This window comes from Corylus avellana, chromosome ca11 (genome assembly GCF_901000735.1).
Source record: "Corylus avellana chromosome ca11, CavTom2PMs-1.0".
NCBI classification, from domain to species: Eukaryota; Viridiplantae; Streptophyta; class Magnoliopsida; order Fagales; family Betulaceae; genus Corylus; species Corylus avellana.
The window spans coordinates 14,409,356-14,415,678 of NC_081551.1; positions in this window are offsets into that span (position 1 = coordinate 14,409,356).

Consider the following 6,323-nt stretch of genomic DNA (forward strand, 5'->3'; position numbering starts at 1 on the left):
CCAAAATTCTCTCTTTGAGCCCAAATCTTCCAAAATCACTTCATTCTCTTCCAGAAGCCTACAAAAGCATGAAAAATACATAAAAGAACTAAAATAGCATAAATTTACAACACTTAGGAATTAACACATATAAGTTTAAGGGCTAAAATATGAATATTGTGGTACTTAACACACCCCCAAACTTACATATTGCTAGTCCCTTAGCAATACAAAACTAAAAGCAAAATGAAAAATAGAAAACCAAAAGATAAATCCATCTTTTGTGAGACGTACGATTGCATTGAACACATGCAACAAGCCTTTTAAACCTCTAGGAGTTCCCTAGAGGACGAGTGAAGTCTTGTGAGGGTTTTCCAGGAATGTTACCCATAAACATTAGGCAAGAGTTCATGTTATCCAAAAATTATGATATCACTCAAAACCATGATTCTCATTCATTAGCAAACTTAAAAAGATAAACTCCATCTTCAAAATGAATTGAAATTTTAAAATTTAATCACTTACAAAAGACATGCTAAGGCATCACAAGTTCGAAACAGTGTGAAGTGAACTAGCACATAAATATGAAGCTTCCAATTATTTTTAATGTGCAATGTCTCAATATCTTGAAGTTCACTAAAATCTCTATTAGAATGAACAACAATGGCATATTTTTCTCTTTTTTTTTTTTTTTTCTTCGTCAAGTTATGCAATGTTTGGTTCCCTTAAGCTTTCTAATTGACCCATATAATGAGTGTTAAGTCAGTGACTCCCAAACCAGATGGTTTTAGAGCATTAGGTGTAGAGACACCCATAGGACTTACTAACTTGAGTAAAAAAGGCTACGAAACCAAACTAACCATGACATTAACTGTTGTGCAAAATACTACATAAATTAATAGATAATATTTAGTATGTTTTAACTCGCAAGTGCACAAGATCAAAACAATAGTATAGTGCAGTAAGTACAAGATCGATCCCACGAGGATTGTGATTTTGTTTTGAATTAATTAAAATATCAACTTGTCACGGAATTGATATTGCGAAAAAGAAATAAAAAGATACAAAGATAACTGAAAAGGTAAAGGTAGGGCTTTGATATTCATCACTAATCATACTTAGATAATATAACAATATGCCAATGCTTTGATCATGTTATGCATATCTAATGTTTGTTAACTAATGGCATGGCGTATACTCCTAAAGCTATAGATTTCCCTAAGCAACAAGTTAGGCATGGCGTCTACTCTAACTCTTTTCATTCCTAAGGGATTTAGCATGATTTATACTAAGTTGTTTCTTAGGAAAGCATATGTTCTATGGAAATCGACAAACACACGAGGCCTAGGGCATGGCATATACTCCCGATTCCCCATGTTGATTAATCCAAGAACCCGGCGTGGATTTCTTTTGTTACTTATGTTAAACCCAGGATTCGGCAATCTAAATTGATTTAACTAACTAGTCCGTACCACATGCATATGTTGATCAGGCACACACATATGAGAAATTCATGCAAGCAGGTATTAATCAAGTTAAATAGCACAACAAGATCATCACAAATGCACCAATATTGAAATATTAACAAAATATAACTAGGGCTTCAATCAAATCCTACTAATTAAATTAGCTACACATAAAGTTGACACTACAAAAAAACAAGGGTTTAGTGACGTGGCAACTGTTCATTAGTTTTTGCCACGTCACTAAATTGTAACGTGTTAAACTACTACACGTTACAATTTTTATTGGTAACGTGGTATTTTTAACACGTTACCATATGGTAACGTGGCAAAAATGCCACGTTACCAAATGGTAACGTGTTAAAATGACACGTTACCATATGGTAACGTGTCATTTTAACACGTTACCATTTGGTATTTATAGAAATTTGATAAAAAAACTAATTTTTTTTTAACACTTAATAAAAAAACAAAATTTTACAGAAATTTGATGATAAAATTTTTTTTAGGCACTCTTTGCATTATTTGCTATATGAGAGGTGTAATTTTTATACTATTGTAATCTTGTAATTACACTTGTAAACAAGATTAATCTTGTACTTTGTATACAATTGTATAAACAATCATACTTGCAATTATATAAAGTATATTTATATATATAAATATATATTAATATTACATAAAGCTTAATATATATATAGGTAACATTTTTCAACATTTTAGTCCATTTAATAGGTAACATTTTTCAAGCCGTTAGATGCTAGGAACAACTTGAATTCGCATAATTTGAAAATTTATAATTTTTTTAAAAGTATTACTGATCCATATCCATAGAAGCCAATTTTTTTTAAAAAACATATTCTTATGGAATATAATAACCCAAATTAAATTATCATATTGACCATAACTAGATCACATTTTTCAAATTAATATTGATTCTAAAATCTAAAACCCTAATTATCATTTAATTATTAGTAAAAAGAAAAAAAAAACTTGTAATATTATAATATTACAAGTTTTTTTTTTTGTCTTTCTTGAGCTTAATTAAAAATGATGTAACTATTAAAATTATTATTTGATCAAAATTTAATAATAATCAAATAATAATATATATCTTGTCTCTGAAATAGCTATTTATTTGTATTTTACTTGTCGGCATGAATAGTCAAATGATTGTTAATTTGTCATTGTAATTCACAGAGTCTCGATCAAGAGACAACTAAACAATGAAAGACCTTCTCTTTATGTTTAATCGTACACTTTCCTTTTTTGGAAGTATTTACCTACGTTCCCCAATAAAGGAAACTAAATTATAGGTTAGTTTTACTTTATTATTTTTTAAATTAAATAATTTCATTTGACAGTGTGTTAAAAAAAGAAGAAGGATAATTTAAAAATGTAAAACATTCACGTATTCAAATCACATGCATGCAAAAATTCATTTAAAAAAAAATGTACAATTTTAAAAATCAAATTATAATTTTGCGAAACACTTTAAATTACATTTTTAAAACTTACCATTTTCATTAACCATATTTTAAAAATCACCAAACCGCCAAAAGCCATGAAACTACAAATTGATTTTTTCAGCCAAGTACCATGAATGCATAATTAGGGTGGCAAAGAAGAAGATTTGAGCCAGGGCTGCTACCCCATGAATACTCCTAAATTTCCTGTTCATGCATGGCTGCAAGCTTTGTGTTCACCTTTGCAACTTCCATGTTCTTTGACAGCCCAATTTCTTCCCCAATACTCAATTCTCTCTTAATAGTCATGTTCAATATAATATGTAAAGTTAGAGTAAAATTCAAATGGTGACATATAAATATATAAATATATATTAATATATATTTATATATATATATATATATATATATATATATATTTAATTAAATTAATACGTAATATACAAATTGTAACGTGCCTATGTGGCACGTTACCCTTTTGTAACGTGCCTATGTGGCACGTTACCCTTTTGTAACGTGCCTATGTGGCACGTCACTACCTGCCTCGGGACCATGCATACGCACATCAGCTTTTCTTTTTTTTTTTCCTTCTCTTTTTTTTTTCCTTCTTCTCCTTCTCTCCTGGTTTTTCCCCTGGCCTTCGATCTGCAGCTTCTTCTCCCCGCGCAGTGCAGCTACCTCCTTAGCTAGTCAAAATTTTCTCTCTTCTTCTAACATTTTCCAGCCACATTTTCATCAATATTTCTCTCCCATTTTCCAGCTTGTTTTTCGGATTTTGGAAGCGCGCAGGCCACCACCGTCTTCTCTCGCCGCCGGCGAGCTCATCTCCGGCCGCCAACTCACCTCTATCTCACGTTTTTTGCGTCAATCGATCAGGTATATATGTATATATATATATATTTTTTGAAAATATATATTGATAGTTTTTATTTTTCTTTACAATAATGCATATTTCCAATTTTGTATTTGTATATAAATTTGATTCTTGTAATGTATGAGTTTATAGAATATTGTATATGTATATGTTCAATTTATTTTTTTAGCTAATTAACTTATTAATTTGGTTGAATTATATATTGCTTTTAGTGTTTTATGTTTGTACGTAGAAATGTAGGATTGTTCAATATAGCCATGCATGCAAAATATTTATAGACACGTCTTTAGGTAAGTAGTTTGAAATTGGCTAAATTTTTTTTATTTTTTATTTTGGTGTATGTTTTACAAACCTAGCTAAGAAAGAAAAGAAAAAACAAATTTAGGGGTTGTTTTTTTTTATTATGTAAATGATCATTTAGTTTGAATTATTCTCTGAAAAATTTGATACAAATAATAATGAACAATACATAATGCAAAAAAATAAAAGAAAATAATAATAAACAATACATAATGCTAAAAAGTAAAAGAAAAAACAAACCAACCTAGGTAGCTAGTTAGATGAATTTTATTTAGGGTCTCCATATGAAGTTGAAATTATGTAACTTTATTTATTTTTTAAATAATTGCGACAAAAACATAACTTAAAAATGGTTTTAATTACAACCTTTTCAATTTGTTTAATATAATTTGGTTTAGGTTTTACAACTTTATATTAGAGTACATGTTATTAAATAAACAACGAACGTAGATGTCTTTTTTTAAGTACGGTACCCATGACAAATGGTTTTAATTTTGTATTATAATGTGGTTTAAAGTTTAGAAATTTACTTCATATAAATTTTAACCAAGACAAAAAAATAACAAGGAAAGAAAAGAATAACAAAAAAAGTAATGAACCTATTTTTACTATTTTCTTTTTGGGTCTCCATTGGCCCTAATTTAGCGTAATTCTTTCATATTTATGTTTAAGTTTAGCGGAATTCTTACATATTTATGTTTGTAATGTACGTAGTAACACTATGGATAAGAGTTGGATGAAGAAGTCTAGGGGTACAAAGGAATACAGAGACAGATGTAGAGCGTTTGTGGACTTCGCAGTTAGGAACTGTGACACTCCAGACAAACTTATTCTGTGCCCCTGTAAGACATGTCGCTGTAACAGGAGACACCCTCCAAATTTGGTATACGACCACTTGACAGGGGGGAAAGGAATGTGGCCCCAATACACGTACTGGATTTATCATGGCGAGAGGCCTGTTAGAGCTCCCGTTGATGGCTCGAATTCATCACGTCCGGCAACAGCTGCGGGTGCAAGCACTGAACAGGGTGGAAATATGCACGCCATGTTGCGTGATGCATTAGGCATGCACGAAGTTAGAAATGACAATAGTGAGTATCGGGTTGAGGTGCACGGAGAGGAAGAAAACATTGTGCATGACGAAGCCGATGGAGATGACGTACAAAAGTACGAAGAATTGCTTAAAGAGGCAGACAAACCGCTTCATGATAAGACCAAACATAGCAAGCTAAGTGCTACTGTACATCTGTATAATTTGAAGTGTGTGGGTGGAGTTAGTAATACGATATTCTCGTGTTTCCTCGAGCTAATCAATCAGTTGCTGCCTGTAGATGATGGAGCTCTACCAATGAATACATATGAGGCCAAACGGTTTCTAAGGGACATGGGACTCGGGTATGAGAAGATTCCGGCATGTCGCAATGATTGTATGTTGTTCTGGAAGGGCAATAAGGACTTAGATTCATGTGTCAAATGTGGTAAATCTAAGTGGAATGACGAAATTCATTTGGACGAGGATGGCCACCCCTTAACGTCGAGTAAGAGACGTCCGGTCAAGGTTTTGCGGTGGTTTCCCATCATACCACGACTACAGAGGCTTTTTATGTCAAAGCATACTGCATCCCATATGAGGTGGCATGCAGAAGGCCGCACTAAGGACGGCGTATTGAGGCATCCAGCCGACGGCGAAGCATGGAAGTCATTTGACAATTTACATCCGGAGTTTGCAATGGACAGTAGGAACTTAAGACTTGGCCTAGCCTCGGATGGATTTAATCCTTTTGGGAACATGAGCACATCCCACAGTATTTGGCCTGTAATGCTTGTACCGTACAACTTGCCTCCTTGGATGTGCATGAAACAAACGTCTTTCATATTATCTCTGATTATTCCAGGCCCAAGTTCACCTGGGATGGATATAGATGTCTACATGCAACCGTTAATTGAGGAATTGCAGGAACTATGGAGTGTGGGGGTACGAACATTTGATGCCTCGTTGAAAATGAATTTCATGCTCCGAGCACAGCTGATGTGGACAATTAATGACTTTCCGGCATACGCGGACTTGTCTGGGTGGTCTACAAGAGGTAGAAAGGCATGCCCTTGCTGTATGCATGCAACAAGGTCTAGACGGTTAAAACACGGAAAAAAGTTTTGCTTTATGGGGCATAGGCGATACTTACCCATGGATCATCCGTGGAGGCGGAATAAAAATACATTTGACGGTAACCAAGAATTAGA